The sequence below is a fragment of the Papio anubis genome, chromosome 9 (genome assembly GCF_008728515.1).
Source record: "Papio anubis isolate 15944 chromosome 9, Panubis1.0, whole genome shotgun sequence".
NCBI classification, from domain to species: domain Eukaryota; kingdom Metazoa; phylum Chordata; class Mammalia; order Primates; family Cercopithecidae; genus Papio; species Papio anubis.
The window spans coordinates 74,326,477-74,353,131 of NC_044984.1; the positions used below are offsets into that span (position 1 = coordinate 74,326,477).

General features: G+C 37.8%; 1 pseudogene; it reads left to right on the plus strand.

Moving 5' to 3' along the window:
- The window catches only part of LOC116268901, a 94,517-nt pseudogene extending 67,943 nt beyond the window's left edge, over window positions 1-26,574 (plus strand).
- Window positions 26,575-26,655: the final 81 nt, after the last annotated feature.

Consider the following 26,655-nt stretch of genomic DNA (forward strand, 5'->3'; position numbering starts at 1 on the left):
GAATGTCAGTATAGATGCTTCTTGACTTATGATGGGGTTACATCTCAATAAACTTGTCATAAGTTGAAAATGCATTTAATACACCTGACCTGCTGAACATAATAGCTTTGCCTAGCCTACCTTAAACATGCTCAGAGCACTTAATTAGCCTACATTTGGGCAAAAATCACCTATCACGAAGCCTGTTTTATAATGTGTTGAATAGTTCATGTATTCTATTGAATACTGTAATGAAAATGAAAAATAGAATGGTGCGGTACTTGAAATATGGTTTCTATGGAATAAATATTACTTTCACACCATCATAAGGTCAAAAAAATTGTAAGTCAAACATTGCAAGAAGGGGACTATCTGTATTATATTGAATACTAGCAGTGACAGCACTGTTCCTTGTCTTGTTCTGGATCCTAAAAAACATATATAAATTTTCACCATTAATTGAAATGTTTGTTTTAGTTATTTTGTAGATAGCCTTTGTGTCTTTGTCAAAGTAATGAGGTTCTATTCCTGGTGTTCTTAGACTTTTCTGCATATGCGTTCAATTTATCAAATGCTTTACACACTTTTAATTTTTATTTTTAATTTGCATAAATTTAAGGAGTACAATTGCAATTTTGTTACATGGACAAATAGTGAAGTGGTGAAGTCTGAGCTTTTAGTGTATCCATAAACTGAATAATGTATATAGTACTCATTAAGTAATTTCTCATCATCCACCTCCCTCCCAGCACCCTACACTCTTGAGCCTCCAATATCTATCTATCATTCCACACTTTATGTCCATGTGTACACATTATTTAGCTTCCACTTAATATGTGGTATTCTGTTTCTGAGTTGTTTCACTTAAAATAATGGCCTCCAGTTCCATTCATGTTTGTTGCAAAAGACATGATTTTTTTTTTAAATGGTTGAATAACATTGCATAGTGTATATGTATACACCATATTTTCTTTTTCCAATCCTCCACTGTGAACATTTTGGTTGATACTGTACCTTTGTTTCCATATCTTTGAGATGATCATATGGATTTTGTCCTTAATTCTATAAGTGATGGATTATATTTATTGATTTGTATATATCGAACCATCTTTGCATCCCTACTTGATCATGGTGTATTATCTTATTGAGGCAGGGTCTTGGTCTGTCACACAGGTTGGAATGCAGTGGCACAATCTTGGCTCACTGCAACCTCCATCTCCTAGGCTTAAATGATCTTCCCACCTCCACCTCCCGAGTAGCTGGGACTACAGGCATGCACCACCACACCTGGCTAATTTTTCTATTTTTTGTAGAGATGGGGTTTCACTATGTGGCCCAGACTGGTATCAAACTCCTGGACTCAAGTGATTCCCTGCCTTGGCCTCTCAAAGTGCTGGGATTACAGGAGTGAGCCACCACACTTGGCCATATAATCTTTTTAATGTGGTGTCACATTCAGTTTACTAGTACTTTGTTGAGGATTTTTGCCTCTGTGTTTATCAGGGATATTGGTCTGTAGGTTTCCTTTTTTTATTGTGTCTTTGTCTGATTTTGGTATCAGGGTGATACTGGTTTTGTACAATCTGTTAGGATAAATTTCTTCCTTCTTGATTTTTTGAAATAGTTACAGAAGGACTAGTCCTAGTTCTTCTTTGTACATTTGGTATAATTTGGCTGTGAATCTGGTCCTGAGCTTTTTGTTGTCATTGTTATAAGACTCTTTATTTGTTTATTTGTTTATTTACTTACTTACTTTGAGACAGGGTCTCTGTCTGTTGCCCAGGCTAGAGTGCGGTGGCACAACCATGGCTCATTGCAGCCTTGACCTCCTGGGCTCAAGCCATCCTCCCTTCCTCAGCCCCCAAGTAGCTCAGACTATAGGGGTATGTCAGCATGCCTGGCTAATTTTTGTATTTTTTGTAGAGATGGGGTTTCACCACGCTGTCCAGTCTAGTCTTGAATGTCTGAGTTAAAGCAATCTGCCCACCTGGGCCTCCAAAGCTCTGGGATTATAGGTGTAAGCCACTGTGCTTGGTCGGGAGACTTTTTAAAATTGCAGATTCAATCTCACTACTCATTATTGGTCTGTTTAGAATTCATATTTCTTCCTAGTTCAATCTTGGGAGGTTGTACATTTCTAGACATTTATCCATTTGCTCTAAGTTTTCTAGTTTGTGAGCATATAGTTGTTCATAATAGTCTCTGATGATCTTTTGTATTTCTGTGGTATCAATTATGATGTCTCATTTTCCATTTCTGATTGTTTTTATTTGAATCTTCTCTCTTTTTGCTCAGTCTAGCTAGCAATTATCAATTTTGTTTCTCTTTTCAAAAACCAACTTTTCATTCTGTTGATACTTTGTTTTTGTTTTTGGTTTTGGGGTCTCTATTTGATTTAGTTTTGCTCTGATCTTTGTTTTTTTCTTCTGCTAGCTTTGGGTTTGGTTTGTTCTTGTTTTCTACTTCCCTGAGGTGAGACATTAGGTTGTTAATTTGTGATCTTGCTAATTTTTTGATGTAGGCATTTAATGCTATAAACTTCTTAGGACTGCTTTTACTGTATCCCAGAGGTTTTGCCATGCTGTGTTTCTATTTTCATTCATTTCAACAAATTTTTAAATTTCTGTTTTAATTTCATCAATTACCCATAAGTGTTTAGGGGCATGCTGTCTAATGTCCACGTTTTTGTATAGTTTCTGAGGTTCTCGTTGGTATTGATTTTTAGGTTTATTTCACTGTGATCTGAGAAGATACTTGATGTGATTTTGATTTTCAAAAAATTTTCAACACTTGTTTTGTGGCCTAACGTATGATCTGTTCTGGCAAATATTCTATGTGTTGATGAGTAGAAAGTGTATTCTGCAGTTGTTGGTAGAAAGTTTCATATGTGTCTGCTAAATTCATTTAGGGTAAAGTCCAATTAAGTCTAATGTTTCTTTGTTGATTTTCTGTCTCAATGATCCATCTGGTGCTGTGAGTTGGATGGTGAGATTTCCCCCTATTATTGTATTCCTGTCTGTTTCTTTCTTTATGTCTAGTAATATTTGTTTTATGAATCTGGGTGCTCCACTGGTTGGGTACATATATATTTAGGGTTGTTATATCCTCTTGTTGAATTGACCCTTTTGTCATTACATAAAATACTTTTTTGTCTGTTTTTTACTGTTTTTGATATGTCTGTTTTGTTGTTGTCATTGTTAATGTAACTATAGTTATTCCTGCTTGCTTTTGGTTTCTGTTGCATGGAATATCTTTTTCCAACCCTTTAATCCAGTCTAAATGTGTTTACTAATAAGGCGAGTTTCTTGTAAGCAGCATATAATTGGATCATGTTTCTTTTTTATCCATTCTGCCAGTGTGTGTCTTTTAAGTGGAATATTTAATCCATTTATGTTCAAGGTTAATATTGTTATGTGAAGTTCTGTTTTTGACATATTGTTAATTGTTATCTACTTGTTTTATAAATCACTTGTTTCTATCTTTTTCTCTGTCTTTCTGGTTTGGTGGAATTCTGCTTTGTTGACATTTGATTCATATCTATTTCTCCACTGTGTAATTGTTTTTTATGACAGTGAGTTTTATACTTTTGTGTGTTTTTGTGATGATGAATATAGACCTTTTTTTTTCCGTGTTTAGGATTATTTCAAGAATTTCTTGTAGGGCTGGTTTAATGGTGACAAATTTCTTCATCATTTGCTTGTCTGGGAAAGACTTTATTTCTCCTTCATTTAATCTTGCTGGATACAAAATTTGTGATTGGCAGATTTTTTCTTTCAGCAATTTGAAAATCCCTTCTCATTCTCTTCTGGCTTGTAAGATTTCTGCTGAGAAGTCCATTGTTAGTCCGATGGGTTCCTTTTATAGGTGATTACACTTTTCTCCTGTTGATTTTAGAATTCTTTTTTTTTTCATCTTGACTTCTGATAGATTGATGACTTTATGGTGTTGTGAAGTCCATTTTGTAATGTATTTGCCTGGGGATTTTTGGGTCTCCTATACCTGGATGTCTAAATCACTTGATAGACTAGGGACGTTTTCATCAATTATTTCCTTAAATAGGTTTTCTAAAGTTTTTGCTTTTTCTTTCCCCTTGGGAATACCAATAATTCATAAGTTCTGCTGTTTTATGTAGTCCTATTCATCTTGAAGGCTTTGTTCATTTTTTAAAATTCCTTTTCCTTTATTTTTTTCTGACTGGATTATTTCAAAACATCTGTCATCAAGTTATTAGATTCCTTCTTCTGCCTGGTCTAGTCTATTCTTGAAGTTTTCAAAGGTATTTTGTAATTCCTTATATGATTTCTTTTTTATTTTTAGAACTTCTCTTCAGTTTCTTTTTAAAGATAATATATATCATTGATAAATCCTTGGTTTATATCCTGAATTGATTTCCTGATGTCTTTCTATTGGTTTTCAAGCTTTTAAAGAATCACTGTTTTGAGTTTTTTAATCTGGCAGTTTGAGGATTTATTTTTTGTTAGGATCTATTGCTAGAGAATTACTGTGTTCCTTGGTGTGGACGGGGGTGGTGTCATAATTCCTTGCTTTTTTGTGCTTTCCATATTATTATTCTGCTTTCAGCATGACTGGAGAAATAGTAGCTTCTTGTTGTTGAATTTACTTTCCTTGGGGCAAGACCTTTTTTTTTTTTTTTTTTGTCTTAAGTGTATGAGTATAAAGTAAGTTCGCTAGGACCATTTGACTTTGCCTCTGGGTGTGCTCAATGTGAAGACTCTGTATGACTTCCTTGGTTATAAATAGTCTTGGTGTTTTCTCAAACATCAGTTGTTAGTAGTGGTGTACTGGATGAATGAGCAGGCTCATGACCTCCTGAGTGGACAGGGTTTAAGGGCAATGGTGGTAGCATAGATTGCAAGAGCATCATTTTGTTCTTGGGCATTGTGTACATGTATCAGCAGATATTGTAATAAGCTATGTCGGCCAACCTCCTGGACAGTAGATGATGCTTTCAGGTAAGAGCCTCCTGCAGTGGTGGCAATAGGGTTTACTCTTGACTTCCATTAACATGCGTAGTTCTCAGGTGTCTCAGGTGATATGTTGGGCTGTGGGATGCTCAATAGTCTGGATGCTGTGCTCCGTCTTGGGAGATTGGGCAAAGCTAGGTGGAAATGGAACAGGGCCTGAACTTCGACTCCCCAGTATTGGGCATAAGCACTAGCCCTGACAGGGTTAGGGGTTAGTCCTCAGTGGTCTGGAGAAATGCTTGGGTGAGGAGCATAGTTGCTGTTGCTGTGCTGAGTCTCAGTACAGGGAAGAAAGAGTGGTCCTAGTGCCATAGCCTAACAAGTGAAGTGGGACCTTCTCTCCTCTTATGCCCCAGACCCAGCAAGGCAACTTCCTCATCCCCACTGTGGCAGCCAGTTGGGACACTTACTTAGTCACTGGGGTTTGCTTCCAGTCAGCAAAGCTTCCCTAGGCCGTAAAACTCACAGCTCAGTCAAAACCATGTTGACCAAGTAACTCTCCTCCTGCTTCCTGCCTGTGAAGGATAGGAGCCTGGTTCCAGTGCCAGCAGCTGGTGCACATACTACACTAATTTCTCAGTTTTGGCTGTGGGAGCCCGTTCCTTGCTAAAGCCCCAGATCTCCAATCCCCAGCTCAAGTCTCTCTAATGCCGAGATGGCTACCACTGCTTCTAGCTTGCAGGATCCTGCACAACTTGTTGGGAGCTAAGATCAAGAATGGCATCCTTCTATTGGTGTCTAGGTCTGGGAACGTGTGTGGAACACTTCCTGGAGACATTCCTTCTCACAGTCTCCTAGCTGCCCCCAAGTTAGATCCAGGGCTTGGGAGCATCCAGGTGCTCTCCTGTGACCTGGATTGTACAATTCCTCACTAAGAAGGTGGATCACGGAGAGACACTCACTCATCCTCTCCTGTATTAGGGATTCACCTATGGTTTTCAGCTGGATCCAGCCATGTAGGCTGCCTGCCTACCTTCTCTTTCCCAGTATCTTTCACTTTTCTGTTGAACTCTCATGTTCTTTCTTGGATAAAATTTCAAAGTGTGAATCTCTATACACTACTTATTTTCCTGCCTCCCTCCCCCCTTCCCCTCCCCTCCCCCCCTTCCTTCCTTCCACTTTTCTGTTGAACTCTCATGTTCTTTCTTGGATAAAACATCAAAGCATGAATCTCTCTATACACTATCTTGCTTCTTCCAAGTGGGTGAAGTGTGCTGGAAAAGCCTCTATTCTGCCATCTTGGAAGAGAATGCAAAACAACCAAACAAAACAAACAAACAAAGAAAAAAACCCTTTTTTTAAAAAAAGTCTACTAAGTTTTAAAAACGAATCTACAAAAATTATAGTTTTTTTCAGCATTCTTTTCCAGCCTGCCTGTTCTTGTAGTTTTTTATCCTCACTCTTACTGAGCTCCTGTGCTGCTTTGATGTTATTATCTCCCTGTTGATTCCAGGCTGGCTTTGTTTCACTGTTGCAAAGAGACGAGCAATGACATCCTAGGGTAGTATTGTGAAAACAAGTGGGCATCGTTACCAAGTTATTTGCCGGCCTCCCCCTCTTATTGACTCTCAGTCTTCTACATTAGGTTTCCATTTTACTCTCAATATCCTTCCCCCAGTTATACCAGGCTCTGACCTCAACTTCTCTCCCTAAAAGCTTCTCAACCTTTTGGTGCAAAGTTCTGGGATTCCTTAATTTCTATGTCATTTCTGTGATATTGTGTCCAGAATTGGTGGGTTCTTGGTCTTGCTGACTTCAAGAATGAAGCCACGGACTCTCCTGGTGAATGTTACAGTTATTAAAGATGGCGTGTCCAGAGTTTGTTCCTTCTGATGTTCGGACGTGTCTGGAGTTTCTTTCTTCTGGTGGGTTCGTGGTCTCGCTGACTTCAAGAGTGAAGCTGCAGACCTTTGCGGTAAGTGTTACAGTTCATAAAAGTGGCACGTCTGGAGTTGTCCGTTCCTCCCAGTGGGTTTGTGGTCTCGCTGACTTCAGGAGTGAAGCTGCAGACCTTCATGGTGAGTGTTACAGTTCTTAAAGGTGGCGTGTCTGGAGTTGTTCGTTCCTCCTGGTGGGTTTGTGGTCTCGCTGACTTCAGGAGTGAAGCTGCAGACCTTCGCGGTGAATGTTACACTTCATAAAGGTGGCACATCCGCAGCTGTTTTTTCCTCCGGCCGGGAGTTGTTCCTCCCTCCTGGTGGGTTTGTGGTCTCGCTGGCTTCAGGAATGAAGCTGCAGACCTTTGCGGTGCGTGTTCCAGCTCTTAAAGGTGGCACGTCTGGAGTTGTTGGTCCCTCCCGGTGGGTTCGTGGTCTCACTGACTTCAGGAGCGAAGCTGCAGACCTTTGTGGTGACTGTTACAGCTCAGAAAGGTGGCAGGTCCGGAGTTGTTCATTCCTCCCATCCGGAGTTGTTTGTCCCTCCCGGTGGGTTCGTGGTCTCCCTGGCTTCAGGGGTGAAGCTGCACACATTTGCGGTGGGTGTTACAGCTCATAAAAGTGGCATGGACCCAAAGAGTCAGCAGCAGCAAGATTTATTGCAAACAGTGAAAGAACAAAGCTTCCACAGCTTAAAAGGGACAGAGCGCGGTGTTGCCAGTGCTGGCTCAGGTGGCCTGCTTTTATTCCCTTGTCTGGCCCCACCCACATCATGCTGATTGGTCCATTTTACAGAGCGCTGATTGGCCCATTTTACAGAGCGCTGATTGGTGTGTTTACAATCCTTTAGACAGAAATTTCTGTAAGTCCCACCCATCCCAGAAGCCCAGCCCTCTTCACCTGTCACTGGCACTTGCCAGGGGACTTTGTAGCACCTAGCCCCAGCACTCCAGCAGCCCAGAGGGAGCCCGTCCCTCGATCAAGCCCAGCAGGCGTAGGCCAGGTGTACCGAGTGCGGCTGCCGAGCCCACGCCCACCCCAAACCTGCCGGGTCTTGCGAGCCCGGCGCGCAGCCCCTCACTCCACACCTCCCTGCCAGCAGAGGGAGCTGGCTCCCTCATGGGCTAGCCCCAGAGAGGGGCCCTCATAGTGCAGCGGCAGGCTGGGCTTCTCCAGTGTGGCCAGAGTGGACAACAGGCCGAGGAGGCATGGAGAGTGAGCGAGGGCTGCTAGCACGTTGTCACCTCTCAACATCTTCAGAGTTTGGTTTTAGGGGTGGTAGCTTTGTTAACTTGCCATCTTTTCTGGAAAAAATAATAGATTATTTATAAAATAGAAATTTTATATATCTTGTACTATAATTAAGATTTTCTAATAGTTACCAGTGCTATCTTTTTTTTTTTTTTTTTTTTTTTTTTGCTTTTTTCTGGGTACATGGTAGGATTGTATTTCCCTATACTTTTGCTGAAAATCAGTGTAGCCATGTGAGTTGCTTTGCACCATGAACAGCAAGCAGAAGTCTATGTGTCACTTCCTCTGGAAGGCCATAGAGCCAGTGCATAATCTACCATTTTCTCTTTTACTGTCAGCCATGTGATTAAACATGCTCTAACTGAAAGACTGGCAAATTTCTGTAAAGAACCAGAAAATAAATATTTTAGGCTTTTGTATGCCCTATGGTCTCAGTTGCAACTACTCAGCTCTGCCATTGCAGTGCAAAAATAGCCATAGGCAATACATTAATAAATGAGCATGGCCATGCTCCAGTAATACTTCATTTGAGACACTGAAATTTGAATTTCATATAATTTTCACATACCACGAAATATTATTGTTGTTTTAAAGTGGTTTTAGCTCTTGGATCATACAAAATAGGGCAGCAGGCCAGATTTGGTCCACAGGCCATAGTGTGTCAGCCGCTTTCTAGATAGACAGTACTTGAAAACTTTGATTCCCAGAGGGAGGGTAACACAGAGCAAAGCCCCTGCTTACCCACAAAGTATATTCGGTGTGTGGAATAAAAGGGAAACTTGTTATTTTAAGTCACTAAGTAAAAAAAAACACAACAAAACCTAACTCAATCTAATACACTAATTTTGTTTTTAAATGATAATACAGCAATGAATAACTAGAAGACAAAGGTTAAGGGAAAGGAAAAGAGAAAGAGATGCTGAAAAAAAGCCAAGGGGAGTTTGAACTGAAAGTTAACTCATTAAAATTTTGACAGATCATCCTTTCTTTTTATCTGAACTCCGTATCTGTAAATCCTGATCATCTGCGCATTTGCACATTTAATAATGTATCTTTTACTCTTTCTGGGATGCTGAAATGTTGATCGCTTCAAATAATTAAAAAAAAATAAAGTCATGGAAGTATTTTAAAGGAGATCTGAAAACTGCGTCAGAAAGTCAGGAAGGCCAAAATAAGGAGCTCTGTTAAGAGACATTCCATCAACAAAAATATCTCTTCTCTTCTCTGCCATGGCAACTCCAAAATAGTAAAGAATATGTAATATACAGTATCCTTATTTGAACCAGGATGCTGAGAATCGTGCAGGCAACAAATGTCTATTTTGGTGGCAAGAAGGAGCATATTATGAAAAGAGATTGTTCTGATTCTTTAGCTTTTGTTGAGATTTCCAATTGTGAATAGCAGAATTCCAGAGGCACTCAATGTATCCACTTTCCAACTTATAATTGTATACTCACCTTGTGTATCTTTGCAATCGTTGGAGTCCTGATTCTAGCATGGGTGGTTGTGTTAAATAATGTTTTCCTTTGGACATGCCAGAGTAGGACAGAGAGGAAGATATTTGTGGTGATACAGGTTGCACTTGTCAGAGCCTCCTGCCCTAGAACTGTTGGTGGGGAAACAGTCCTTATTTGATCATTTTTGGGGAAGGAAATTAAAATAAGTTGTGTGCAGAGGCTCTGACTCCCTCAGGGCAGCTGAGTGGGAGAGAGAGAGTCTCTTTGGAAAATCCACAGTTTATTCTTCCAAAACAATGTAGCCTCTAAGAAGTCAGAAACATTTGGAGAAAGTACAGAAATGAAAAGCATTATTGTGTGAAGTTCAAACTCTCAAGAAAAAAAAAGGTGTTTTATAAAAAGTTCAGACTTTACTTTTTGCCTTGGAAATCCTGTGGACTACAATGATAGGATTTGTTTAAAATGTTGCACTTAAATATTTAAATGTAGCAGGCCCTATGTGTTTGATTTCTTTGTTTAACTGATGCATAGTTTCCCAACTATGTAGTGACTGGTGTAAAGTGTGAGGCTGTTCTATATTTATGTGGTTCAACTTTCCAGAATATTTGGATACTGGCCTTAAATATGTACAGTATTATTCCCTTGCAGCAGTTTTGTCAATGCCCAAATATATTAATGTTATATCCCCAAAGTCCTCTCTTCTGACAGATGGCTAACAAGGAGAAAAGTAAATTAAATTTATTAAGTCATTTATGAAAAATATAGGGGCTTCCGAGAATTACAAAGCAAAGTTTCCATTCACTATGTAGAAAGTCAGATGCCTGGTAAATCTTTTATCTATTTGTGGTTTAAACAACTTTGCCTTCAGCATATGGATTTTGTGTGCAATGTCAGTATGTAATCTGAAGGAATTACAATAATTTAATTGCATGAAACACAGAACGGGGCAGTAAGAATTTTAAAAATAATGATTTAGCTGATTTTCTATCAAAAGCATTGAGAAAAAATTTCTGAAGGAGAAAAAAGTGAAATGTTAGTCTCCGGTAACATTGTCTAACAAAGGTTTGGTTGTCTAACAAAGGTTTGGTTTTACTGATGCCCTGTGGCACCGATACATTGTTCTAAAGTGTAGAGAGGTGAATGTGGATGCCACGGTCTGGTCCTGACCTTGCTAAATACATGGGATCTCTCCCTGAGGCAGACCTTCATTGGAGTGAGGTCAACAATAAGAATCTGGCTTTGAAAAAATCATGAATTGACAAACAAGCAGAGAATCTGAAAGGTTACGTTTTCTACCAGTGAAACTTTAATAATCCCCAGGAAGACTGTACACATTTTAGAATAAGTAGTTTTCACTCCTAGGAATTGGAGCCCAGGGCAAAGGTGAATGAAAGGATATAAAATTAGCTTGAGAAACAAAAGATGTCTAAGGCGAGTTTATATTATAAAGTGCATACTGGATTCTATAACATACGGTGATCAAAGTAAACATGATTTTAAATGATACAGATGTCCCAAGATATAAAGCATTCTGTGGTTCTAAGAGTTCTTAGGAGGCTGCACAAACTCTTATAGTTTAGATAACATGATATGATGTTTCTGTGTATTCTATAGGAAATCATTAATCTAAACAATTCTGTACAGCTTCCTAAAATACTTTATCAACCCTAGAAGAATATCTTTCTTAAAATACTATGTTTTTCTGTGATTATTGCTCTTAGTCTAATTTTAGGAAAAACAAATATTATAGGCTAAATTGTGTCCCTCCCAAATTCAAATGTTGAAGCCTTAAGCCCTAGTACCTTAGAATTTTACTGTAGTTGAAGATAAGGCCTTTGAAGAATTGATTAAGTTAAAATAAAACTTCTAGGATGGGTCCTAATTCAATCTGACTGGTGTCCTTATAAGAAGAGGAAATTTGGAACACAAGGAAACACTAGGAATGTGTGTGCACAGAGAAAAAAACCATGTGAGGAAATGGGAGAAGGAGGCCATCTTCAAGTCAAGGAGGGAGGCCTCGGAAGAAACCAAACCTGCTGACACCTTAATCTTGGACTTCTTGACTCCAGAACTCTGCAAAAATAAATTGTTGTTTAAGCCACCCAGCCTGTAGTATTTTGTTATAGAAGCTCTACCAAACTAATACAAGACACAATGATGCTTTACCTTTTCCCAAAGCCAGGAGATCTCTATTGGGAAGAAAATGAACTGTCATAGGGGAAATCAATGAAATTTTTAGTTAGGCTTTTTGCTTTGTTTTACCTGGATACAAACCTTAGTGTGGTTTTCATTGAGAATGTTAGGATGAAGAGGTCAGGAAGCCAGATTTTTCAGACCACTGATATAGAAAAAACATTCACTGCTTTACCACAATCCCAAGAGAAACCAGTCAATACTTTTGATCTTGAATATATGAGTCTTTCTGATAATCTAGTATCAAAAAATGTCCACCTATCCTACACCAGCTTTAATATTAAGAAGATATCTTGATGAAAAAAATAGGAGGAAATTGGCTTTTACTTAACTGCAAAACATTAAAAATATTTGCTTATTTTGGCCTCATGGAGGGGTAGCCATTATTTGCATTTTAAAGGTATAGAAAGGAAAATATGCAAATGTTTAAGTTTTCTTTGGTTACATAGGTCAAAATCTTTAGCAAGAAGAAGACTTTTTCTTTTTTTTTAATATTTATTTTTGTGGATATATGGCAGGAGGAAGCCCGATTACGGCAGCATTCTGGAGAGGGTAATCTCATCTTACTACACATACGATAGAATCAGAATGTGCGGTATGTCTAGAGCAGGCTCAGGGGATTAGGATGGCCTTGCTAAAGGCTGTGGGGGAAGACTGGATTATCAAAAGCCAGAAAATTACCTATAGTTGGAATTACATTCAAATACACACACCAAATTCATGTTCCTAATCCACACATCAGAAGTCTAGAAGTCAATGGGGTCGTCCTTCAATAAGACAAGATGACACATCAGGCAAGCAGTGAAACCCAGGAGTTAGGTGGAAAGAACAATGTCCCAAAGTAATCACAGTTCACAAAGGCACGAATTGAAGAGCTAAGTTATAACACAATCAGTTCAGAAATGTGTACATGTAAGAAACATAAACTTGTATATGACATTCCTATTATTGAAATTAATGTCCATTTTGAGCACCTGTTACACTGAGCGACTGAAATGTGCTCTTAGTCAATTCAGGATTTCACCATCCCTTTTTCCAAGCTTATGGCCAATTTCAAGCACCTTTTATATACTATCAAGAGAGTGGCATAAAGGAGATCTGAGGTTTTTACATCTGGCCTCAGTTGTTTTGACCAATTCATCTAGGAGTGTGCTGAGATGGACATTATCTATCTGGTTCTTGTTTATCAATCCTTGCAGGTTGCTGCTGAACTATCTCTTGGTCTTCGGAGGAGAAATATTTTGTTCCTAGTCTGCCCCATTAAGGGCTATAGGGTCTCTACGAGCTGTCTTAACTTCTCTCTACATATATGTACCCTGCAGTCAATATGACTCCACAGATCCTGCACTTCACTGAGCCCCGGAAGCTTAGACCTTATTTTCACATTTATTATCCAAGAAAGGAAACTCCACCACCTGATTCTCAATTTCTCCCACTCTCCTTCCGTTTCTCCTTTATTTTGAGTAATGTCAAGGTATACGACTCTTCTAGAGGTCCAGAGTCCAAGTCCTTTTCTTGCATTTTCTGAGTCTTTTTCTCCCAGCCATTACTATTCTCAGATATGATTTCCAGTGAGAGCCATAAACACTGCCCAGCTAATAATTGGAGCTCATAAAGTTATTGTTTTATTTTTATTTAGTGTTTTTCAATTTATTTATTTATTCATTTTTCAATTTTTTAAAATGTTTTTTCTATTATTATTATTATACTTTAAGTTCTAGGGTACATGTGCACAACGTGCAGGTTTGTTACAACATGTGCCATGTTGGTGTGCTGCATCCATTAACTCGTCATTTACATTAGGCATATCGCCTAATGCTATCCTTCCCCCCTCCCCCCACCCCATGACAGGCCCTGGCGTGTGATGTTCCCCATCCTGTGTCCAAGTGTTCTCATTGTTCAGTTCCCACCTATGAGTGAGAACATGTGGTGTTTGGTTTTCTGTCCTTGCGACAGTTTGCTCAGAATGATGGTTTCCAGCTTCATCCATGTCCCTACAAAGGACATGAACTCATCCTTTTTTATGGCTGCATATATTCTATAGTGTATATGTGCCACATTCTCTTAATCCAGTCTATCACTGATGGACATTTGGGTTGGTTCCAAGTCTTTGCTATTGTAAATAGTGCCACAATAAAACATACGTGTGCATATGTCTTTACAGCAGCATGATTTATTATCCTTTGGGTATATACCCAGTGATGGGATGGCTGGGTCAAATGATATTTCCAGTTCTAGATCCTTGAGGAATCACCACGCTGTCTTCCACAATGGTTGACCTAGTTTACAGTCCCACTAACAGTGTAAAAGTGTTCCTATTTCTCCACATTCTCTCCAGCACCTGTTGTTTCCTGACTTTTTAATGATTGCTATTCTAACTGGTGTGAGATGGTATCTCATTTTGGTTTTGATTTGCATTTCTCTGATGGTGAGTGATGATGAGCATTTTTTCATGTGTCTGTTGGCTGTATGCATGTCTTCTTTTGAGAAGTGTCTGTTCATATCTTTTGCCCACTTTTTGATGGGGTTGTTTGTTTTTTTTTCGTAAATTTGTTTAAGTTCTTTGTAGATTCTGGATATTAGCCCTTTGTCAGATATGTAGATTGCAAAAATTTTCTCCCATTCTGTAGGTTGCCTGTTCACTCTGATGGTAGTTTCTTTTGCAATGCAAAAGCTCTTTTGTTTAATTAAATCCCATTTCTCAATTTTGCCTATTGTTGCCATTGCTTTTGGTGTTTTAGACATGAAGTCCTTGCCCATGCCTATATCCTGAATGGTATTACCTAGGTTTTCTTCTAGGGTTTTTATGGTTTTAGGTCTGACATTTAAGTCTTTAATCCATCTTGAATTAGTTTTTGTATAAGGTGTAAGGAAGAGATCCAGTTTCATCTTTCTACATGTGGCTGGCCAGTTTTCCCAGCACCATTTATTAAATAGGGAATCCTTTCCCCATTTCTTGTTTTCATCGGGTTTGTCAAAGATTAGATGGTTGTAGATGTGTGGTATTATTTCTGAGGGCTCTGTTCTGTTCTGTTGGTCTATATATCTGTTTTGGTACTAGTACCATGCTATTTTGGTTACTGTAGCCTTGTAGTATAGTTTGAAGTCAGGTAGCATGATGCCTCCAGCTTTGTTCTTTTGACTTAGGATTGTCTTGGCAATGTGAGCTCTTTTTTGGTTCCATATGAACTTTAAAGTAGTTTGTTCCAATTCTGTGAAGAAACTCATTGGTAGCTTGATGGGGATGGCATTGAATCTATAAACTACCTTGGGCAGTATGGCCATTTTCACGATATTGATTCTTCCTATCCATGAGCATGGAATGTTCTTCCATTTGTTTGTGTCCTCTTTTATTTCATTGAGCAGTAGTTTGTAGTTCTCCTTGAAGAGGTCCTTCACATCCCTTGTAAGTTGGATTCCTAGGTATTTTATTTTCTTTGAAGCAATTGTGAATGGGAGTTCATTCATGATTTGGCTCTCTGTTTGTCTGTTATTGGTGTATAGGAATGCTTGTTATTTTTGCACATTGATTTTGTATCCTGAGACTTTCCTGAAGTTGCCTATCAGCTTAAGGAGATTTTGGGCTGAGACAATGGGGTTTTCTAAATATACAATCATGTCATTTGCAAATGGAAACAATTTGACTTCTTCTTTTCCTAATTGAATACCCTGTATTTCTTCTCCTGCCTGATTGCCCTGGCCAGAACTTCCAACACTATGTTGAATAGGAGTGGTGAGAGAGGGCATCCCTGTCTTGTGCCAGTTTTCAAAGGGAATGCTTCCAGTTTTTGCCCATTCAGTATGATATTGGCTGTGGTTTTGTCATAAATAGCTCTTATTATTTTAAGATACGTCCCATCAATACGCCATTTATTGAGAGTTTTTAGCATGAAGGGCTGTTGAATTTTTTGAAGGCCTTCTCTGCATCTATTGAGATAATCATGTGGTTTTGTCTTTGGTTCTGTTTATGTGATGGATTACGTTGATTGATTTGCATATGTTGAACCAACCTTGCATCCCAGGGATGAAGCCAACTTGATCATGGTGGATAAGCTTTCTGGTGTGCTGCTGCATTCAGTTTGCCAGTATTTTATTGAGTTAGGGAGGATTCCCTCTTTTTCTATTGATTGGAATAGTTTCAGAAGGAATGGTACCACCTCCTCTTTGTACCTCCAGTAGTATTCGGCTGTGAATCCGTCTGGTCCTGGACTTTTTTTTGGTTGTTGGGCTCTTAATTATTGCCTCAATTTCAGAGCCTGTTATTGATCTATTCAGGGATTCAACTTCTTCCTAGTTTAGTCTTGGGAGGGTACATGTGTCCAGGAAATTTATCCATTTCTTCTAGATTTTCTAGTTTATTTGCAGAGAGGAATTTATAGTATTCTCTGATGGTAGTTTGTATCTCTGTGGGATCAGTGGTGATTAAAGATATTGTTAGTAGCATTTATTAATGACCTGAGTTATTTTCCTCCACCCCAGCTTTTTTAAGGTATGATTGTCAGATAAAAATTGTATTGTATAATGTTATAAAATGACTACTACAATCAAATTAATCCATATATGTATTACCTTACATAGTTACCTTTCCACCCTGTGCATAACACTTAATATCTATATACTCTAAGCAAATTTCAATTATATAAAACATTATTATTAACTATAGTCACTACGCTTTACATTAGGTCTCCAGACCCTATTCGTTTTATGACTGCCTCATCTACTCTCTGTTTCTGTGAGTTCAACTTTTTTTTTAGATTCCATATATAAATGAGCTCATACAGTATTTGTAGTTCTGTGTCTGGCTTATTTCATTTAGCGAAATGTCCATAATTTCGTCCAGGTTCACTCATGTTGTTGTAAATGGCAGAATTTTCTTCTTTTTAAAAGCTGAAAAATATTCTCCCTATTATATGCATGTATACAATATATATGATGCAATATTTTATTTATTTATTTATTTATTTTTTGAGATGGAGTCTCGCTCTGCTGCCCAGGCTGGAGTGCAGTGGCGCGATCTCAGCTCACTGCAAGCTCCGCCTCCTGGGTTCACGCCATTCTCCTGCCTCAGCCTCCCGAGTAGCTGGGACTATAGGCGCCCGCCGCTACGCCCGGCTAATTTTTTTGTATTTTTATTAGAGACGGGGTTTCACCGTGTTAGCCAGGATGGTCTGAATCTCCTGACCTTGTGATCCACCCGCCTCGGCCTCCCAAAGTGCTGGGATTACAGGCCTGAGCCACCGCACCCGGCCATATTTTCTTTATTATTAGTCATCCATTGATGGGCACTTAGGTTGTTTCCATACCTTGGCTATTGTGAATAATGCTGCAATGAATGGACATCGGAGTGCAGATACCTCTTTGAGATGATTTTACTTTCTTTGAATATGTACCAGGAAGTGGGATGGCTGGATCTTATGGTAGTTCTATTTTTAATTTGTTGAGGACCTCTGCATGTTTCCATCAATGGCTGTACCAATTTATATTCTCACCAATAATGTACATGTCCTCTTTGTCCACATCACCTCTATCACTTATCTTTTGTTTTTATGATTACCATGAAGGTGTGAGTTGTTGTCTCATTGTAGTATTGATTTGCATTTTACTGATGATTGGTGATGTTGAGTACTGTTTTTGTGACAGTATCATACTTTTATGATTATTATAACTTTAAGATATAATTTGAAATCAGAAATATGATGCCTCCAGCTGTGTTTTCTTGCTCAATATTTTTTTAGCTAGTCAGAATCTTTTGTGGTTTCATACAAATTGTAGGATTATATTTTCTATTTCTGTGGAGAATGCTATTTGAATTTTGATAGGAATTACAGTGAATCTGTAGATTGCTTTGGGTTGTATGAACATTTTGACAATATTAATTCTTCCAATTCAAGAACATGGGATATCTTTCCATTTATTTGTGTCTTTTCACATTTCTTTCCTGTTTTATAGGTGCTGGTGTACAGATTTTTCATATCCTTGGTTAAATTTATCCTAAGTATTTTATTCTTTTTGATGTTCTGGTGAATGAGATTGTTTTCTTAATTTCTTTTTTGGATAGTTTGTTGTTAATGTGTAGAAATGCTACTGATTTTTGTACGCTGATTTTGTATCTTGCAACTTTACTGAATTTGTTTATTAGTTCTAACAGTTTTCTGGTGGAGTCTTTATGTTTTTCTGTTAGAACTAATAAACAATTTCAGTAAAGTTGTAGGATGTCATCTGTAAACAGGGATTATTTTATTTCTTCCTTTCTCCTTTGGATGGCTTTTATTTCTTGCCCAATTGCTCTGCCTAGGACTTGCAGTACTATGTAGTGGAAGTGGTGAGAGTGAGTATCCTGCTCTTGTTCCTAACATTAAAGGGAAGCTTTTAGTTTTCCACTGTTGAGCATTTTGTTAATTGTGAACTTTTCATATATGGCCTTTGTTATCTTGTGGTACATTTCTTTTATGTATCTTAGTCCTTTTCTTAGTGGTATCTTAGTCCTTTTGAGCTGCTATCACAAAATACGAACTGGGTAACTTATCAAGAATGAACATTTAGTTTTCACAGCTATGCAGGTTGGAAAGTTCAAGATAAAGGCACTGGCATATTTGGTATACCGTGAGGATTTGCTTTCTGGCTCATAGGTGGCACCTTCTCACTCTATCTCCACATAGTGGAAAGGGTGAGTATCTCTCTGGGTCTCTTTTATAAGGGCACTAATGAAGGTTCTGTCCTAGTGATTTAACTACCTCCCAAAGGCCCCACATCCTAACACCATCACCTTGAGGGTTAGGATTTCAATAAATGAATTTGGGGGAAACATAGTTACTCATACTATAGCATATACTTAATTTATTGAGGGTTTTATCATGAAAGAATTTTGTCAAATGCTTTTTATGCATCTATTGAGATGATCATGTGATTTTTATCCTTCATATCATTAATGTGAGTTATCACATCTATTGATTTGTGTGTGTTGAATCATCCTTGCATCTGAGGGATAAATCCAACTTGGTCATGGTGTATTGTCTTTTCAATGTGCTATTGAATTTGGTTTGTTAGTATGTTGTTGAAGATTTTTGCACCTGTGTTTATCAGGGATATTGGTCTGTAATTTTCTTTTTCTGTAGTGACCTTATCTGTCTTTAGTATCAGGGTAATGCTGGCCTTATAAAATGAGTTTGGAAGTGTGCCCTTTTCTTTAATTTTTTGAAGAGTTTAAGAAGGATTGTTATTAGTTCTTTAAATATTTGGTAGAATTAAACTATGAAGCCAGCTTTTCTTTGATGGGAGACTTTTTATTGCTAATTCAATTTTCTTACTAATTATTTTTCTGTTCATATTTTCTATTTCTTCATAATTCAGTCTTGGTCAGTTGTATGTGTCCAGAAACATATCAATTTCTTCTAGGTTATTCAGTTTGTTGGCATTTTCATTCATAGTGTTTTCTTATGGTTCTTTGTATTTCTGTGTTTCTGTGGTATCAGTTGTAATGTCTCCTCCTTCACTTCTGATTTTATGTATTTGAGTCTCTTATTTCTTGTTATCTTAGTCAGTCTAGATAATTTTGATTTTATCTTTTCAGAAAACCAACTTAGTTTTGTTCACCTTTTCTATTTTTTTTTTTAGTTTCTATGTCATTTATTTATGTTCTAAACTTTGTTATTCATTTCCTTTTCCTAACTTTGTTCTTCTTTTTCTAGTATATTGTGGAGTAAAATTGGTTTTTTTTTTTGAGGTCTTTCTTTTTTCTTAATATTGGACATTATCACTATAAAAGTACCTATTAGAACTGCTTTTGCTGCCTTCCATAAATTTTGTATTTTGTGTTTCCATTTTCATTTGTATCAAAAGATTTTTATTTACCTTTTAATTTCTTCTTTGACCCATTGGTTGTTCAAGAGCACATTGTTTAATTTCCACATAAAAGTACTGAGTATTCCTAATCCAAAAACCCAAAATATGAAGTGCTCAAAAATCTGAAACTTTTTGACCACCAACTTGAAGCTCAAAGGAAATACTCATTGGAGAATTTTGTGTTCAGCTTTCAGATTAGGGATGTTTAGTTGGTAAATATAATGCAAATATCATGAAATTTGAAAAAATCTGAAATCTGAAACACTTTTAGTCTCAAGCATTTTTGGATAAAGGGTACTCAACCTCTGTGGATTTTCTAACTTTCCTCCTGTTATTGAGTTCTAGTTTCATACCATTGTTTTCAGAAAATATACTGATATGATTTCAATATTTTTAAGTGCATTAAGACCTGTTTTATGGCCTAATACAGAATTTAACCTAAAGAATATTTTGTTTGTACTTGAGAAGAATGTGTATTATGACACTGTTAGAATATTCTGTATACGTCTTTTAGGTTCATTTAGTCTTGAGTATAGTTTAAGTCTAATTATTCCTTATTAATTTTTAGTCTCCATAATCCATCTATTGTTGAAATGTGGATATTGAAGTCCCCTATTACTGTTGTATTGCTGTTGATTTCTCCCTTCAGATCTGTTAATATTTGCTTTATATATTTAGAGGCTCTGTAGTCAGGTGCTTATATATTTACAATTGTTATATCCTTTCATGAATTGATCTTTTTATTATTATATAATCACCTTCTTTTTTTGCTTTTTACAATTTTGATTTTGTCTGATGTAAGAATAGCTACCCCTGCACCTTTTGGCTTTCCATTTGCATGAAATATCTTCTTTCATTCCTTCCTTTTCAGCTTATGTGTATTCTTAAAGGTAAAGTGAGTTTCTTGTAGGCAACGTATAAGTGGATCTTTTTTTAAAATCCACTCATTCACTTCATCTTTTGAATAACTTAATCAATTTATATTTAAAGTAATTATTGATACATAAAGCCTTACTTTTAACATTTTGCTAATTATTTCCTGGCTGTTTTGGAGTTCCTTTGTTCCTTCCTTCCTCTCTTCCTGTCTTTCTTTGTCATTTGATGTTTGTTTGTTTGTTTGTTTTTGTAGCAGCATGTTTTGATTCCTTCCTTTTTATCTTTTGTGTATTTACTATAGGTTTCTGCTTTATGGTTACCACAAGGCTTACATAAAACATCTTATAGTTAAAAAAGTTTATTTTAAGCTAGCAGTTTAACTTTGACTGCATACATAAACTCTACACTGCAGCTTTCTCCCCTCATTTTATGTGTTTGATGTCACAATTTATATTTTTAATATTTTCTATTAATTACAAAATATTATAGTTACATTTTAATACTTTTGTCTTTTAAGCATATTAGAGTTACAAGTCATTTATATATCACCATTACAGTATTAAAGAGTATTCTGAATTTGACTATACATTTACCTTTGCCAGTGAATTTTATACTTTCATAAATTTACATGTTACTAATTAGCATCTTTTCATTTCAGCTTGAAGAACTTCCTTTAGCATTTTTTCTGTAATGCAAATCTAATGGTGATAAACTCCCTCAGCTTTTGCCTTCCTGGAAAAGTCTTTACCTTTCCCTTATTTTTGAAGGACAGCTTTGCCAGGTAAAGTATTTTTGGTTGGCTATTTATTTTTATTTTCACACTTTGAATACACTGTTCAACTTTCTTCTGGCTTGCAAGGTTTCAGCTGAGAAATCCACCAACAGTCTTGTGGGTGTTCTCTTGTATGTGATGATTCAGGTTTTTTTTTTTTTTTTTTTTCCTGGCTTTCATAATTTTCTATTTGTCTGATTTTTGACAGTTTGATTATAATGTGTCTTGGTGAAGTCCTCTTTTCGTTGAACTTATTTGGGAACTTTTCAGCTTCATGTACCTGCATGTCCACTTCTCTCCTTTTCTCTCTCTGTTCTCCGTCTTATACTCCTATAATGTACATAATAGTTCTCTCAATTATGTCCCACAAAATCCCATAGGCTGTTGCCATACCTTTTTTTCCTCCTTTTTCTACTTTGACTGTATAATTTCAACTGACCTGTCTGAGTTCATAGATTATTTCTTCTGCTTAATAACACCCATTGTTCATTCATTCAATTGCATTTTTCATTCAATTTATTGTGTAATTCAGTTTCAGCTTTCTATTGGTTCTTTTTCTGTGCGTGATTTATATCTCTTTGTTGAATTTACTGTTTTGTTCAGGTATTATTTTTCTGACATTGTTGAGTTGCCTACCTGTGCTCTCTAGGAGCTCACTGAGCTTCCTTAAGACAATTGTTTTGACTTTTTTCCAGGCAATTTTTAGATTTCCATTTCCTCAGCGTCAATTGCTAGAGCTTTATCAATTTCATTTGATGGTGTCATACTTGCCTGATTCTTAATGATTCATGTAGTCTTGCATTAATCTTTATGCATTTGAAGGAACAAATACCCCTTCCTGTTTTTAGAGATTAGTTTCAGTAATTAAAGACTTTCTCCTCCCTGGTCCTCAGACTGATGGGATTGCCTCCAGGATTTCAGTTGATTGTGGCTGGAGCCAAGTTATATGGCTGTAGCAGGTCTAGAGTTGGGTCCATTGTTGGTATGCCTGTTACTAGATGTGTGAGCAGGGTGATTCCTGCCAAATGGCCAAGGGACAGAACTATCTCTGGTACCATCATTGAGCTAGAGCCAACTGGATTATGAGGCTACTTTGGGTCTTCAGTTCAGTCTGTAGGCAATGAGCCAGTTACCAGCGATATGGATGTATGTGGCTTTCACTGGGTCCTTGTGCAGATGTTTGGGTAGGCAGGACTGCTTATGTGACTATAGTAAAGTGGGACTGGAGCCATGTTACAGGACTACTTCAAGGCCTGCAGTCAAGACTGAGGTCAATGGGACTGCCACTGGGAGATGAGATGGGCATGTCTCCTGCTGGTTCTGCAACTGGGCAGAACTGCCCCAGGACCATAGCAGAGTGGGGCTGAAACTGAGTATCAGCATTATTTCAGGGCTCACACCTGGTACTGAGGTAATTGTACCTCCTGCCAGGGCATTGATGAGCGTTGCTGGGTTCCTGGGTGAGCAGAACTGAGAGGAGGGCTGGAGCCAGGTCGCAGAGCTGCTTCAGGATCTCCAGTCAGGTCCATGGCTCATGGGTTTTTTATGTGGCTCCTTCTTGGTCTCTACGTAAGCAGGAATGATTCTTGACTGGTGGTAGGTCACAGCTGAGTAAAGGCTGCAGGGCCATTTTGGGATATGCAGTTGAGTACACAGTTGGTGGGCCTATTACTGGGTACATGGAGAGACATAGCTTTTCCTCTTTCCCTTGGCAGATGGTGCTGGTTGCAGGAGCATATCCAAGTAGTGCTAGGGCTGAGGTCAAAGGGGAATGGGGGCTATTTCTGAGTTTGTAGTTAGGACCATGCCCAGTGAGCCTAACTTGGGCATGAGTCTGCATTCTCAAAACAGCCTTCCTTGGTCTTGAGCTCTACCAGGGCTATGCAGTCTCCTACTTGGGTTTCAAAGCTCCCACAAAGGCACTTTTGAACATGAATGGCTGCCAAATTATTGCTACTGTGGCAGTGGGGCGGGGCGGGGGCAGGGGGCGGATATCAGTGGGGACCTCTTATTCCACCATCTTGCTGACATTCTTTCCTGAGCTCCTTTTTAAAATTTGCTTTTGAAGTTCTAAATCCCGGGTCTTAGAAACTCAAAAGTCAAAACTATTGACATTTTTGCTCTCTGTCCTAAATTGCCTAAAGTGTTGCCTAAATGGGAGAATGAGTCATATGCGAACAGGAAGTATGGCAAAATAAAATTAAACCAAACAACCAATCCTCCCCACAAAACAACTCTCTCAAGCACATAAAATTGGTGTTTATAGCAAAACTAGACAAATGAATAGAATTGGAACTTAACTACTAACTCAAGTCCATGAGCCAAAAGTCTGGTTGCCAAAGCCAAGAAAATGATCCAAAACTTAGACAGGTTGTTTTATAGCTATGTATCTATTTTTTAAAATTCATGAGCTTAGAAAGGTTTAAATAGTCATGAATTGAAAATGAAGTATAGTCATCACTGACAATGAGAGATCAGAAACAGGTCTAGAATAATTTTAAAGGCGCATTAAAGGTAATGGCTTCAAAGACAATAAATTCTTGCCTCTGGTTTATATTCAGGCTCTGTAGTCATATATAAGAGACAAGTTTTTAGCAGTTAAAGGTAGGGAATGGAGAGAAGTTCTGGCTGCTAAGTTGATACACAACTGTAAAGTGGGACCTGCCGGATCCAGATTTGACATATAGCAACACTTGAAAGAGATTCATTATTTTAAACTCAGATCTTTATAAGAAAAATATAATGGATTAAAAACAGATGAAACTACATTGAAGAACAGATTATGTACAGTTTATATAGGCTAAGCGTGGTGTAGTACAGTGATTGTGAACATGGACCCTGAAGTCCTAGAGCTTGAACTACAAACTTGATTTTATCACTTACTAATCTTTTCACCTTAAGGAAATTGTTTTGCCTCTTTGAATTTCTGTTTCTTTATCTGCAAAAAATGGGAATAATAATAGTAGCCACCCAATAGGGTTATTTTCTGGATTCAAAGTTTGAATGAATGAATTTGCTTGAAATATTTTGATAAGTCCTCAATAAAATTTACTTACAGTAATATTATTATCATCATTATTATGTGATATTCTATGTATTCACAGGATTAACTTCCAACTCTTCCTACTAGAATACTGGCAAAATCCTTACGGAGGTGTCACTAAGTGAAATGTATTGATTTTTGCTTCTGTTCCGGCTGGAACCATGGAAGGTGTCGAGGAGAAGAATAAGGTTCCTGCTGTGCGAGAAACCTTTAAGAAAAAGTGTAGGAATTTTGCAGAGCTGAAGATCAAGCACCTGAGAAAGAAGTTTGCCCAAAACATGCTTTGAAAGGCAAGGAGGAAGCTTATCTATGAAAAAGCGAAGCATTATCACAAGGAATACAGGCAGATGTACAGAATTGAAATTTGAATGGCTCAGATGGCAAGAAAAGCTGGCAGCTTCTATGTACCTGCAGAACCCAAATTGACATTTGTATTCAGGGTCAGAGGTATCAATAGTGTGAGCCCAAATGTCTGAAAGGTGTTGCAGCTTCTTCGCCTTCATCAAATCTTCAGTGAAACCTTTGTGAAGATCAACAAAGCTTCAGTTAACATGCTGAGGACTGTAGAGTCATACATTGCATGGGGTTACCCAAATCCGAAGTCAGTAAATGAACTAATCTATAAGAGCGATTATGGCAAAATCAATAAGAAGTAAATTGCTTTGACAGATAACACTTTGATTGCTGGATCTCTTGGTAAATATGGCATCATTTGCATGGTGGATCTGATTCATGAGATCTGTACTGTTGGAAAATGCTTCAAAGAAGCAAATAACTTAGTGTGGCCCTTGAAATTATCCTCTCCACCATGTGGAATGAAGAAAAAGACCATCCATTTTGTAAAAGGACGAGATACTAGCAACAGGGAGGACCAGATCAACAGGCTTATTAGAATGAACTATGGTGTCTTCCATGATTATCTTTCTAATCTGGTCAGTTAATAAACAGTACATGCTCTCAGATTAAAAAAAAGAAGTGTATGATTTTTTTCTTTTTCCTTTTTAAATGTATTCCCCTGATTATTTGGCATTTGCTGACTCTCCTCTGTGTTCTGTGCAAATTCACCTTCCATTCTTGTTTGTGTCTGAGTAGTTACTTTGCATTGCCAGGAATATTTCCACCTCCTTCCCACCCACAGAGGATTATCAATATTTCCATCAGAACTTGCTTAGATTCCATCCTTTCGATTGTAGTCAGCATCAATTGTATGTTTGCAGTTTTCTTCCCATTTAGGATTGTCAGAAATTGTGCAGTTGCTGAAACTTAGAGAGTTGGAGTTTACTCATTCACCAGTATATACTGAACTCCTCATAGGTGCCAGGTAATGTGCCAGGTGCTGAAGTACAGGGTTCCTGCTCTTATGGAGCTTTCAGAGTAGACAGGCTCTGTAAAATGCCTGTTACTGTTGTCCTCTCCCCAGGGATGGCTGAGGTGCATTTCTCCTTGCCAAGCCTTTTGTTCTGCAAGTTCTCTGACATGTTAATGATGTGGGAGAAAGTTTCATACTCTGTTTTAGCATAGACGTGAGAGCAAAGAGATGCCCATTATCTCCTTTACTGCACAGAACTCATTCATTCCATAATTCTTCTTGTTGTGTTGCAACATTGCCTCTTTGGCTCCAGTGGCACTTGTGAAGGATGAAGCCTTCTCATTTTTGCCATTTCTTGCACATTTGTGTGTGTGTGTGTGTGAAAGAGAGAGAGAGAGGCAGAGAGAGAGAGAGAGAGATGCACTAGGAGACTCGGCTTCTCTAAGAGAATTTATATTGTATTATACAATGAATTATATTGAAATATATGGACTTGATATTGAAATATATGGACTTCGTATACTAGAGAGTTTATTTGTGAACCAGATAAACTGGGGTTACAACCCTGAGTCTTCAGCTTGTTAGCCATGTGTGTTTAGGCAGTATTATTCCATAAAGTTCTCAGACTACTATTTTGTCCTCTACAAAAGGGACAAATAGCTCTTACTTTGGATGACTGCTATAAGAAATGAGACAATGATTTAAAGTCCCTGGTGTAGTGCCTCAAATTTAGCACTGAAAAAAATGAAAGCTTGTATATTGCTTTATGCAATTGATCCTATTATTTGTGTTCTGATGCTATAAAAATCTATCAATATTTATTGATTATATGCCATACAATTTCTGGGCATGATTCAGAGATTAAGAGAAAATATCCAAACGGCATTATCTTTTGGGGCAGGGAAATCCACGGAAGAAAAGAAAAGAAAATATGAAGAAGGTAAGAGAGTAAGAAAGATCATAGTCAGGAAATTCAACAGCCCTTCATGCTAAAATCTCTCAATAAATTCGGTATTGATGGAACGTATCTCAAAATAATAAGAGCTATTTATGACAAACCCACAGCCAATA